Source organism: Palaemon carinicauda, unplaced genomic scaffold, assembly GCF_036898095.1.
Source record: "Palaemon carinicauda isolate YSFRI2023 unplaced genomic scaffold, ASM3689809v2 scaffold31, whole genome shotgun sequence".
Taxonomy (NCBI): domain Eukaryota; kingdom Metazoa; phylum Arthropoda; class Malacostraca; order Decapoda; family Palaemonidae; genus Palaemon; species Palaemon carinicauda.
In genome coordinates, this window is record NW_027170768.1 from 423,306 (window position 1) to 438,464 (window position 15,159).

General features: G+C 33.7%; 1 long non-coding RNA gene across 2 annotated transcripts; it reads left to right on the forward strand.

Moving 5' to 3' along the window:
• Window positions 1-6,177: 6,177 nt before the first annotated feature.
• Window positions 6,178-15,159, forward strand: LOC137636480 (uncharacterized). Of its 2 annotated transcripts, XR_011043113.1 has the most exons (3): window positions 6,178-6,236; window positions 7,491-7,677; window positions 14,865-15,159. It is a non-coding gene; the product is annotated as an uncharacterized lncRNA (long non-coding RNA). The 2 variants fall into 2 exon arrangements; XR_011043114.1 differs by lacking the exon at window positions 7,491-7,677 and having other exon boundaries at window positions 6,194-6,236.

Here is a 15,159-nt window from a genome sequence, read left to right on the forward strand (position 1 = left end):
TTATTATTATTATCATTATTATTACTACTGGTGCTATCTATATTATTATTATTATTATTATTATCATTATTATTATTACTAATGGTGCTATCTATATTATTATTATTATTACTACTGGTGCTATCTATATTATTATTATTATTATTATTATTACTACTGGTGCTATCTATATTATTATTATTATTATTATTATTACTACTGGTGCTATCTATATTATCATTATTATTATTATTATTATTATTATTATTATTATTATTATTATTACTACTGGTGCTATCTTTATTATTATTATTATTATTATTATTATTATTATTACTACTGGTGCTATCTATATTATTATTATTATTATTATTATTATTATTATTATTATTACTGGTGCTCTCTATATTATTATTATTATTATTATTACTACTGGTGCTATCTATATTATTATTATTATTACTTCTGGTGCTATCTATATTATTATTATTATTATTATTATTATCATTATTATTATCATTATTATTATTACTACTGGTGCTATCTATATTATTATTATTATTATTATTATTATTATTATTATTATTACTGGTGCTATCTATATTATTATGATTATTATTATTATTATTATTATTATTACTACCTGTGCTATCTCTATTATTATTATTATTATTATTATTATTATTACTGGTGCTATCTATATTATTATTATTATTATTATTATTATTATTATTATTACTACTGGTGCTATCTATATTATTATTATTATTATTATTATTATTATTACTACTGGTGCTATCTATATTATTATTATTATTATTATTATTATTATTATTATTATTATTATTACTACTGGTGCTATCTATATAATTATTATTATTATTATTATTATTATTATTATTACGACCGGTGCTATCTATATTATTATTATTATTATTATTATTATTATTATTATTATTACTACTGGTGCTATCTATATTATTATTATTACTATAATTTTTATTATTATTATTATTATTACTACTGGTGCTATCTATATTATTATTATTATTACTATTATTATTATTATTACTACTGATTCTATCTATATTATTATTATTATTATTATTATTATTATTATTATTATTATTATTATTATTACTGGTGCTATCTATATTATTATTATTATCATTATTATTATTATTACTACTGATGCTATCTATATTATTATTATTATTATTATTATTATTATTATTATTATTATTACTATTGGTGCTATCTATATTATTATTATTATTATTATTATTATTATTATTATTACTACAACTACTGGTGCTATCTATATTATTATTATTATTATTATTATTATTATTATTATTATTATTACTGGTGCTATCTATATTATTATTATTATTACTATTATTATTATTATTACTACTGGTGCTATCTATATTATTATTATTATTATTATTATTATTATTTTTATTATTATTATTACTACTGGTGCTATCTATATTATTATTATTATTATTATTATTATTATTATTATTATTATTATTATTACTACTGGTGCTATCTATATTATTATTAGTATTATTATTATTATTACTACTGGTGCTATCTATATTATTATTATTATTATTATTATTATTATTATTATTATTACTACTGGTGCTATCTATATTATTATTATTATTATTATTATTATTATTATTATTATTATTATTACTACTACTACTGGTGCTATCTATATTATTATTATTATTATTATTACTACTGGTGCTATCTATATTATTATTATTATTATTATTATTATTACTACTGGTGCTATCTATATTATTATTATTATTATTATTATTATTATTATTATTATTACTACTGGTGCTATCTATATTATTATTATTATTATTATTTTTATTATTATTATTATTATTATTATTATTATTATTATTACTACTGGTGCTATCTATATCATTATTATTATTATTATTATTATTATTATTATTATTATTATTACTACTGGTGCTATATATATTATTATTATTACTATTATTATTATTATTACTACTGGTGCTATCTATATTATTATTATTACTATTATTATTATTATTATTATTATCATTATTATTATTATTATTACTACTGGTGCTATCTATATTATTATTATTACTATTATTATTATTACTGCTACTGGTGCTATCTATATTATTATTATTATTATTATTATTATTATTATTATTATTATTATTATTATTATTATTATTACTACTGGTGCTATCTATATTATTATTATTATTATTATTATTATTATTATTATTATTACTATAACTACTGGTGCTATCTATATTATTATTATTATTATTATTATTATTACTACTGGTGCTATCTATATTATTATTATTATCATTATTATTACTACTACTACTGGTGCTATCTATATTATTATTATTATTATTATTATTATTATTATTACTACTGGTGCTATCTATATTATTATTATTATTATTATTATTATTACTACTGGTGCTATATATATTATTATTATTATTATTATTATTATTATTATTATTATTATTATTACTACTACTACTGGTGCTATCTATATTATTATTATTATTATTATTATTATTATTATTATTACTACTGGTGCTATCTATATTATTATTATTATTACTATTATTATTATTACTACTACTGGTGCTATCTATATTATTATTATTATTATTATTATTATTATTATTATTATTATTACTACTGGTGCTATCTATATTATTATTATTATTATTATTATTATTATTATTATTATTATTATAACTACTGGTGCTATCTATATTATTATTATTATTATTATTATTATTATTATTACTACTGGTGCTATCTATATTATTATTATTATTATTATTATTACTACTACTGGTGCTATCTATATTATTATTATTATTATTATTATTATCATTATTATTACTACTGGTGCTATCTATACTATTATTATTATTATTATTATTATTACTGGTGCTATCTATATTATTATTATTATTATTATTATCATTATTATTACTACTGGTGCTATCTATATTATTATTATTATTACTACTGGTGCTATCTATATTATTATTATTATTATTATTATTATTATTATTATTACTGGTGCTATCTATATTATTATTATTATTATTATTATTATTATTACTACTGGTGCTATCTATATTATTATTATTATTATTATTATTATTATTACTACTGCTGCTATCTATATTATTATTATTATTATTATTATTATTATTATTATTATTATTATTACTGGTGCTATCTATATTATTATTATCACTACTACTGGTGCTATCTATATCATTATTATTATTATTATTATTATTATTATTATTATTATTACTACTGGTGCTATCTATATTATTATTATTATTATTATTATTATTATTATTATTATTATTACTGGTGCTATCTATATTATTATTATTATTATTATTATTACTACTGGTGCTATCTATATTATTATTATCATTATTATTATTACTACTGGTGCTATCTATATTATTATTATTATTATTATTATTATTATTATTATTATTACTACTGGTGCTATCTATATTATTATTATTATTATTATTACTTCTACCACTACTGGTGCTATCTATATTATTATTATTATTATTATTATTATTATTATTATTATTATTACTACTACTCGTGCTATCTATATTATTATTGTTATTATTATTATTATTATTATTATTATTATTATTATTATTACTACTACTACTGGTGCTATCTATATTATTATTATTATTATTATTATTATTACTACCGGTGCTATCTATATTATTATTATTATTATTATTATTATTATTATTATTTTTATTACTGGTGCTATCTATATTATTATTATTATTATTATTATTATTATTATTATTATTATTATTATTATTACTGGTGCTATCTATATTATTATTATTATTATTATTATTATTATTACTACTGGTGCTATCTATATTATTATTATTATTATTATTATTATTATTATTATTATTACTACTGGTGCTATCTATATTATTATTATTATTATTATTATTATTACTACTGGTGCTATCTATATTATTATTATTATTATTATTATTATTATTATTACTACTGGTGCTATCTATATTATTATTATTATTATTATTATTATTATTATTACTACTGGTGCTATCTATATTATTATTATTATTACTACTGGTGCTATCTATATTATTATTATTATTATTATTATTATTATTATTATTACTACTGGTGCTCTCTATATTATTATTATTATTATTATTATTATTATTACTACTGGTGCTATCTATATTATTATTATTATTATTATTATTATTATTATTATTATTATTACTACTGGTGCTATCTATATTATTATTATTATTATTATTATTATTATTATTATTATTATTATTACTGGTGCTATCTATATTATTATTATTATTATTATTATTACTGGTGCTATCTATATTATTATTATTATTATTATTATTATTATTATTATTATTACGACTGGTGCTATCTATATTATTATTATTATTATTATTATTATTACTACTACTACTACTACTGGTGCTATCTATATTATTATTATTTTTATTATTATTATTACTACTACTACTACTAATGGTGCTATATATATTATTATTATTATTATTATTACCGGTGCTATCTATATTATTATTATTATTATTATTATTATTATTATTACCACTGGTGCTATCTATATTATTATTATTATTATTATTATTATTATTATTACTACTGGTGCTATCTATATTATTATTATTATTATTATTATTATTATTATTATTACTACTGGTGCTATCTATATTATTATTATTATTATTATTATTATTATTATTATAGGTGCTATCTATATTATTATTATTATTATTATTATTATTATTATTATTACTACCGGTGCTATCTATATTATTATTATTATTATTATTATTATTACTACTACTGGTGCTATATATATTATTATTATTATTATTATTACTACTACTACTGGTGCTATATATATTATTATTATTATTATTATCATTATTATTATTATTATTACTGGTGCTATCTATATTATTATTATTATTATTATTATTATTATCATTATTATTATTATTATTACTACTGGTGCTATCTATATTATTATTATTATTATTTTTATTATTATTACTACTGGTGCTACCTATATTATTATTATTATTATTATTATTATTATTATTACTACTGGTGCTATCTATATTATTATTATTATTATTATTATTATTATTATTATTATTACTACTGGTGCTATCTATATTATTATTATTATTATTATTACTACTACTGGTGCTATCTATATTATTATTATTATTATTATTATTATTATTATTATTATTATTATTATTATTATTATTATTACTACCGGTGCTATCTATATTATTATTATTATTATTATGATTATTATTACTGATGCTATCTATATTATTATTATTATTATTATTATTATTATTATTACTGGTGCTATCTATATTATTATTATTATTATTATTATTATTATTATTATTACTGGTGCTATCTATATTATTATTATTATTATTATTATTATTATTATTACTACTACTGGTGCTATCTATATTATTATAATTATTATTATTATTATTACTACTACTACTGGTGCTATCTATATTATCATTATTATCATTATTATTATTATTATTATTACTGGTGCTATCTACATTATTATTATTATTATTATTATTATTATTATTATTATTATTAGTCAGATAAATGGAGGTCGGCATTATGACAATAGACTTCATTCGTTTATCTTGAAGAATTTTGACATGCAAATTGGGAAGGTGAAATCCTTAACCTTTACAATTCAGTTATGAAATATATTAACAAATGTTTGATATATATATATATATATATATATATATATATATATATATATATATGTGTGTGTGTGTGTGTGTGTGTGTGTGTGTGTGTGTGTGTATTGTATACATAATGTTATGCTAGCTTTAATAATGTCAAGTAATATTTATTTTGTCTTTTTCGTGAAGTTCCCCCTTAATTGTACTTCCATAGCATTTACTCCGTAATCCTTGTTTGAACCGTGATTTTGTTTGTATTTATTTTTCCTTGTTGGGGTGAAGTTTAGTCTTCTTTGGAAGTTAGAATTGGTTTTGAGATCAGATTCTTTTGCGCTGTGTAACTATTAAGTATTACTCTTTAAGTATCTCCAGTATTTCGTAAGTTGCTCCAGCAAGAGTTGATTTTGTATTTTATTCTATTGTTTTAGTGTACACGAGTTGTGGTGAATTTATTTGTATTTATTTTGTAGTGCAACAGAGAATAGTGACCCCTTTAGTTCAATGTTTTGAAGTGTAAGGGGCGAACTACTTATTCAGTTTTTTTAACTTTTCAACGATGCTGCGATTATGAATGTGAGGTTAGCTTGTAAGGCGTACAAGCTAACTACTGAATTCTATTGAAGTAATATTCGGAAATTTGTAAGGACGAAATTGTGTAGAACATGTTCATACCTTAGTATTTTGATGTGGGTCAAATCAGCTCGGGTTGGCATATTTGTAAAGTAAAGAGAATTGAGTGAGCCAATTTTACGAGGTATTCGGTTAAACCTTAATGGAAAGTAATTATAATATTACACATCTGGTAGGCTTAAGAACCATAGGTTAGTTCATGTGTATCTCCAGAAATTGGATGGAATTGATAGTGAAAATTCACAGTTAATTATGGCTACTGTGATTACAGGTGATAATCTTCCTACCCTAAAAGGCTAACTTTATATATGTAACACTTATAATCTTGCCTGACATTTCGTGCATTATAAAGTCCCCAGCTTGATAATACTTGGCTGATATTACTACTTTTTCAGATGTACCTCTACCATCAGTTGTTGCTTCACAGGTGGTATTGACACCTGGGACTAATCTAGTGTCAGAGACCCTACAGAATACCACTGGCTGATATTACTACTTTTTCAGATGTACCCCTACCATCAATTGTTGCTTTACATGTGGTATTTACACCTGGGACTAATCTAGTGTCAGAGACCCTACAGAATACCACTGGCTGATATTACTACTTTTTCAGATGTACCCCTACCATCAATTGTTGCTTCGCATGTGGTATTTACACCTGGGACTAATCTAGTGTCAGAGACCCTACAGAATACTACTGGCTGATATTACTACTTTTTCAGATGTACCCCCTAGTGTCAGAGACCCTACAGAATACCACTGGCTGATATTACTACTTTTTCAGATATACCTCTACCATCAGTTGTTGCTTCACATGTGGTATTGACACCTGGGACTAATCTAGTGTCAGAGACCCTACAGAATACCACTGGCTGATATTGCTACTTTTTCAGATGTACCTCTACCATCAGTTGTTGCTTCACATGTGGTTTTGACACCTGGGACTAATCTAGTGTCAGAGACCCTACAGAATACCACTGGCTGATATTACTACTTTTTCAGATGTACCCCTACCATCAGTTGTTGCTTCACATGTGGTATTGACACCTGGGACTAATTTAGTGTCAGACCCCCTACAGAATACCACTTACAAAAAAGAAGTTTTGGAAAGTTATTTTTGTCAAGAAATGGTTGGCAGAAAAGTGATCAAATCATGGACCTTCCCCTGCATCCTCTACCAAAAAACCAGGTAAGTCTTTTGAGTCTCTGAAGGTTATCGGGAGTTAAATTCTGTTGCCACCCATAAGGACTCTAATCCTTTGAAAAGTTAGAGTTTTTCAATATTAAACTTACCCGATAATCATGTAGCTGTCAACTCCGTTGCCCGATAGAATTCTACGGGAGGGATACGCCAGCTATCACAATACTAGAAGGGGGTGTACTCACCAGCGCCACCTGTGGCCAGGTACTACAGTACTTCTTGTTGACACCTCCTCAATTTTTCCTCTGTCGTGCTTCCGGCAAGACGTTCTGGGATACGCTTATGATCTTGGAGTATTTTCACGGCTTTTGGTGAAGTATTTCTCTCAGATTTCGGCTGTCGCTTTACTGGAAAACTTCTATATTAGCTTAGATAGGTATTATTTAGTTCTGATTAATGGTTAACGATCTTTTTGCTTGATTTGGAATCCCCACTTGGCTAACTCTTTGATTCAAGATGTCTGACATTTCACAAGCCCCACCCCATAGACGATGTAGGTCTTGTAATAGGCGTATTCCGAAGGCCTCGGTAGATCCTCACACCGCTTGTTCTGACTGTAGGGAAAGACCCTGTCAGTTGGAAGATCGATGTGAGGAATGCGCCGGACTTTCGGAACTTGATTTTGTCCGATTTCTTAAGTATTCTACCAAGTTAGAGAGAAAGAGAGTTAGGAGGAGTTCTTCTCGCTCTTCACTTTTTTCCTCACCTCATGATCCCCTACCTTTTCCTCCCCCTGTAGTGGCTACCCCCGAACCTACTATTTGCCCTCAACCTGATATGTCTGTTGTTTTGCGTGCCATTCAGGCTTTAAGTGACAAAGTGGAGTCGGTGGTTAGTGATCACAAGTCTCTTATGGCCGAAGTCAAGGAACTTAAGGTCAAGAGTGCAGTGGGTGGTAATAGTGCCAGTGCTGTGACGAGTGCTAGTGTCAGTGCAGTGCCAAGTGCTAGTGTCAGTGTCAGTGTGGTGCGTGAGGGTACTTCTGTGCGTGCCAGTCGTCCTCCCAGTCCGGGACCTCTTGCAAGCTCCCAAGCCCAGGGGAGAAGCAATGTCGAAGGGCAAAAGGGTTCGGCAGGCCTTGATCGGCGCACAGAAGTATCCTCGGTGGTTGCGGGCGTGTCTTCCAGAGACCGTCACTCCCACCCGCAGACGATTGAGCCCGTCTTTTACTCGTCTGCTGAAGAATTGTCAGGGAGGAAACGTTGGACTCAGGTCTCAAGACCTCTCAAACGCAGAGTCCAGACCTCAAGAGCTCTGCAACCTGGCTGCAGTCATTGGATCAGCTCTGACTCGCCGCAGTCATCAGTTGAAGGCACTCCTCCTAAGAGGAGTAAGGTGCTGCCGCAACAGATCTCTTCTGTTAAGGCTTTGCCTCAGCAGACCTTAGTGTCTGCCGACCCCAAGTTGACTCTACTGCAGTCCATGCAGTCACAACTTGCGGTCTTGATGCGTGAGTGTCAGGCTGAGAAGGTTACACCTCCTCCTGCGATCGCTCCGCCTAACCGCAGTCCTGCCTGCCAGGCGCACGATGTTGAGGCTCCTCAGGATACCTTACCACGTACTGAGTTACCAGTTTCCAGCGGTGTGCAGCTACCTCCGCCTTCCTTAAGGCAACCTCAGCAATGGGAACAGGAAGCTTATACCTTACTTCCTCCGCTTCCACTTGCGGTTCCACCAGTGAGGCAACACTCTCTTGAGGTACAACAACCTCTCCCATCCATGAGGCAGACACCTCAGCTCTCGCTGCAGCGACCTCAACCCTCCTCAAGGCGAGAGCCTCAACACCTTAGCCTTGCGCCTCAGGAACCTCAACTCGCGAGACAAGTTATGCGTTCTGCGCAGCCTCTACCCCAACTCTCGCAGCTCACACCTCAGGAACCTCTACTCGTTCCTCAGGAACTTGCTACTGCGCATCCGCTCACCTTACAGCAAGCGCAACCCTTGAGGCAAGACACTCATGCCAGGAGTCAGCCTCCTCCACCCATGCGCCTACCTTCTGCTACTTCTTTTGACCAGCCTTTGCAGCCTGAGCCTCAGGTGTTCCCTCAACAGAGGCTTGAGGAGGAAACCACAAGCGTTTTTGCTCCAGCTCGTGCAGATTCTGCTGTTCAGCATACCTTACCTCTCACTTCGCTACACTCTGGTGATGAGGTTTCTGATGATGAGGCTGCACACCTGGACCCCTCATCAGACGTGGATGAATCAAAGTCTTCTCCGCCTCCTATTGACTTTCGTAAGGTCTTGGCTCTTTTCAGAGAGGTATACCCAGACCATTTTGTCTCTGCTACCCCCCGCTCTCCGCCATCTGAGTTTTCGCTGGGCATGCAGCCAGCCAAGTCAACGTATACTAAGCTCGTCTTTGCAAGGTCCTCTAAGAGAGCGTTAAGGATTTTAGGGGAGTGGTTGCAGTCTAAGCAGCAACTAGGAAGGACTTCCTTTATGTTTCCTCCGACTAAGCTCACTTCTAAAGCGGGCGTTTGGTATGCCACAGGAGAGGAACCAGGCTTGGGAGTACCTGCCTCTGCCCAGGCTGACTTCTCAAGTTTGGTAGACTCTCCTCGTAGAACAGCAATGAGGCGCTCTAAGGTTTGCTGGACCTTCTCAGATCTTGATCACTTCCTTAAGGGTGTATTTAGAGCCTTTGAGATGTTCAATTTCCTAGACTGGTGCCTGGGGGCCCTTAGCAAGAAGACCTCCCCTGCGGACAAGGACTCAGCCATGCTCTTAATGTCCTGCATGGATAAGGCTATTAGGGATGGATCTGGCGAGCTTGCTTCGATGTTTGTGTCAGGAGTGCTTAAGAAAAGGGAGCAGCTTTGTTCCTTCCTTTCCTCCAGCATCACACCTTGTCAAAGGTCTCAACTCCTTTTCGCTCCGCTCTCTAAGTTCCTGTTTCCTGAAGAGCTTGTTAAGGACTTGTCTGCGGCCCTGATACAAAAGGACACCCATGATCTTGTGGCCTCATCAGCTCGTAAGACTAAGGTTGCTACCTCAGTCCCCAGGACTTATCGCACCCCAGTGGCTGATACTCCTGCTACGAGGTTTATTCCGCCCTTTCGTGGTAGAGCCCCCAGCCGAGGAAGCTCCCGTACAGACTCTTCCAGGAGCAAGTCTAGGAAAGGTTCCAAGACTTCTAAAGGCAAAAACTGACTCTCCTCATCTCCAGACAGCAGTAGGAGCCAGACTCAAGATCTTCTGGCAAGCCTGGGAAAAGAGAGGTGCAGACGCCCAGTCTGTCAGTTGGCTGAGGGAGGGTTACAGGATACCATTCTGCCGCAAACCCCCTCTGACCACATCTCCCATCAACCTCTCTCCCAACTACAAAGAAAAGGACAAGAGGCTAGCGTTGCACCAGGAGGTGTCGCTCCTTTTACAGAAGAAGGCAGTGGTTATAGTCCGGGACCATCAATCCCCGGGCTTCTACAACCGTCTCTTTCTGGTGGCCAAGAAGACAGGAGGTTGGAGACCGGTGCTGGACGTCAGCGCGCTCAATGCTTATGTCACCAAGCAGACGTTCACGATGGAGACGACGAAGTCGGTCCTAGCAGCGGTCAGGCAGGAGGACTGGATGGTCTCGTTGGACCTGAAAGATGCTTACTTTCACGTTCCTATTCATCCAGACTCCCAACCTTTCCTGAGATTCGTTTTTGGAAAGGTTGTCTACCAATTCCAAGCCCTGTGTTTTGGCCTAAGCACAGCTCCTATGGTGTTTACGCATCTGATGAGGAATATTGCAAAATTCCTCCACTTATCGGACATCAGAGCCTCCCTTTATTTAGACGACTGGCTGTTGAGAGCCTCCACGAGTCGTCGCTGTCTGGAGAGTCTCAACTGGACTTTGGACTTGATCAGAGAACTGGGTCTGTTAGTCAATCTAGAAAAGTCTCAGCTCATTCCCTCCCAATCCATTGTGTACCTGGGAATGGAGATTCGGAGTCAGGATTTTCGGGCTTTTCCATCGGCCCCAAGGATAAGCCAAGCCCTAGATTGCATCCTGAGCATGCTGAAGAGGAGCAGTTGCTCGGTGAGACAGTGGATGAGTCTCACAGGGACCCTTTCATCGTTGGCCCTGTTCGTCGAGCTAGGGAGACTCCACCTCCGCCCTCTTCAATTCCATCTTGCAGCTCATTGGGACAAGGGGTTGACTCTCGAAGCAGTCTCTATCCCAGTCACCAAAGAGATGAAGACCACTCTCTTGTGGTGGAAGACCAATCTCCTTCTCAGGGAGGGCCTATCGTTGGCGATTCAGACCCCCAATCTTCATCTCTTCTCGGATGCATCGGACTCGGGCTGGGGCGCGACCTTGAACGGACAGGAGTGCTCGGGAACGTGGAACGAGGAACAGGAAACGCTCCACATCAACTGCAAGGAGCTACTAGCAGTTCATTTAGCCCTATTGAACTTCAAGTCCCTCCTGCTAGGCAAGGTGGTGGAGGTGAACTCCGACAACACCACAGCCTTGGCTTACATCTCCAAGCAAGGAGGGACCCATTCGAGGAGCCTATACGAGATCGCAAGGGACCTCCTCATTTGGTAAAGAAGTCTAAACCTCACCCTAGTTACGAGGTTCATTCAGGGCAACATGAACGTCTCAGCAGATCGCCTAAGCAGAAGGGATCAGGTCATCCCCACGGAATGGACCCTCCACAAGAGCGTGTGCAACAGACTTTGGACCTTGTGGGGTCAGCCGACCATCGATCTGTTTGCCACCTCCATGACCAAGAGACTTCCTTTGTACTGTTCCCCAGTTCCAGACCCAGCAGCAGTTCATGTGGATGCTTTTCTGCTGAACTGGTCCCATCTCGACCTTTACGCATTTCCACCGTTCAAGATCATAAACAAAGTCCTTCAGAAGTTCATCTCGCACGAAGGGACACGGCTGACGCTGGTTGCTCCCCTTTGGCCTGCAAGAGAATGGTTCACAGAGGTACTATAATGGCTGGTCGACGTCCCCAGGACTCTCCCTCTAAGAGTGGACCTTCTACGTCAACCTCACGTAGACAGGTTGCACCCAAACCTCCACGCTCTTCGGCTGACTGCCTTCAGACTGTCGAAAGATTCGCTAGAGCTAGAGGCTTTTCGAAGGAGGCAGCCAGTGCGATTGCCAGAGCAAGGAGGGTATCCACTCGTAGAGTCTACCAATCCAAGTGGGAAGTCTTCCGGAGCTGGTGTAGAGCCAATGCAGTTTCCTCTACCAATACCTCTGTGACCCAAATAGCTGACTTCCTATTACATCTTAGGAATGAGAGATCCCTTTCAGCTCCTACGATTAAAGGGTACAGGAGTATGTTGGCTTCAGTTCTCCGCCACAGAGGTTTGGACCTTTCTTCCAACAAGGACCTTCAAGACATCCTTAAGTCTTTTGAGACTTCTAAAGAGCGTCGTCTACCCACTCCAGGCTGGAACCTAGACGTAGTCTTAAGGTTCCTTATGTCACCTAGGTTCGAACCTCTCCAGTCAGCTTCCTTCAAGGACCTTACCCTCAAGACTCTTTTTCTCGTCTGCCTTGCAACAGCTAAAAGAGTCAGTGAGGTTCATGCCTTCAGCAAGAACATTGGGTTCACATCCGAATCTGCAACATGTTCTTTACAGCTCGGATTCTTAGCTAAGAATGAACTTCCTTCACGTCCTTGGCCTAGATCGTTTGAAATACCTAGCCTCTCCAACATGGTAGGTAACGAGCTAGAAAGAGTTCTTTGCCCTGTCAGAGCTCTGAAATTTTATCTTAATAGGTCAAAACCTATTCGAGGACAGTCAGAAGCCTTATGGTGTGCCATCAAGAAACCTTCGAGGCCCATGTCCAAAAACGGGGTTTCGTATTATATAAGGCTTCTGATTAGAGAAGCTCTTTCTCACTTAAAGGAGGAAGACCTTGCTTTGCTGAAGGTAAGGACCCACGAAGTGAGAGCCGTAGCTACTTCGATGGCCTTTAATAAAAACCGTTCTCTGCAGAGCATAATGGATGCAACCTATTGGAGGAGCAAGTCAGTGTTTGCATCATTTTATCTTAAAGATGTCCAGTCTCTTTACGAGAACTGCTACACCCTGGGACCATTCGTAGCAGCGAGTGCAGTAGTAGGTGAGGGCTCAGCCACTACATTCCCTTAATCCCATAACCTTTTTTAACCTTTCTCTTGAATGCTTTTATTGTTGTTTTTATGGTTGTTACGGTAGGCTAAGAAGCCTTCCGCATCCTTTTGATTTGGCGGGTGGTCAATTCATTCTTGAGAAGCGCCTGGGTTAGAGGTTGTGTAGAGGTCCTTTAGTAGGGGTTGCAGCCCTATATACTTTAGCACCTTTGAGTTGATTCAGCCTCCTAAGAGGAACGCTGCGCTCAGTAAGGAAGACGAACTTAAAAAAGAGGCAGAGTAACTGTTCAAGTCGACTTCCTTACCAGGTACTTATTATTTCATTGTTATTTTGAGATAACTGTTATATGAAATACGGGATACTTAGCTATCCTTTAATCTTGTACACTGGTTTTCACCCACCCCCCTGGGTGTGAATCAGCTACATGATTATCGGGTAAGTTTAATATTGAAAAATTTTATTTTTATTTGTAAAATAAATTTTTGAATATACTTACCCGATAATCATGATTTAATTGACCCTCCCTTCCTCCCCATAGAGAACCAGTGGACCGAGGAAAAATTGAGGAGGTGTCAACAAGAAGTACTGTAGTACCTGGCCACAGGTGGCGCTGGTGAGTACACCCCCTTCTAGTATTGTGATAGCTGGCGTATCCCTCCCGTAGAATTCTGTCGGGCAACGGAGTTGACAGCTACATGATTATCGGGTAAGTATATTCAAAAATTTATTTTACTAATAAAAATAACATTTTAATATTGTTGCAAATGTTAATCTTTTTTAATAATTTTCATAAAGATTATACTATATAAGTACCCTTGACAAAATGCTAGGAAGGCTTCTTCCTGCATCATAGTGTAGTTCACTTTCAATACTGTTCTTCCCCTTTGAAATGACAAATGCTGTTGAAAACTTTCAACCTTTCAACGTAGTGTTTAATTTCAATACTGTTCTTCACCTTTGAAATGACAAATGCTGTTGAAAACTTTCAACCTTTTAACGTAATGTGTTCAATTTCAATACTGTTCTTCCCCTTTGAAATGACAAATGCTGTTGAAACCTTTCAACCTTTTAATGTTCTTTTTCAGATAAAATTATGTCATCGATGACAATGGTCCACGACGATACATGGGAAGAACTTTTAAAGCTCGTGAGACCTGTTTCTTCGCCTTGGAAATCTGGCAGAAAACTACCATTGGGAAAGTCTTGTAACTCTGGTCATGGATGTCGGGAGCGGAAAGATTGCACCCAAGGATGGCAGTTACATGCATTAAAGGATTTCCTACTCCCGTAAACAAGGCAGTTCAGTGCTCTGTTTAGCATGGCTTAATTTTATAAAGTTCTGAACGAACATTTTCGGTAGTTGCTGTACCTCTGATTAAT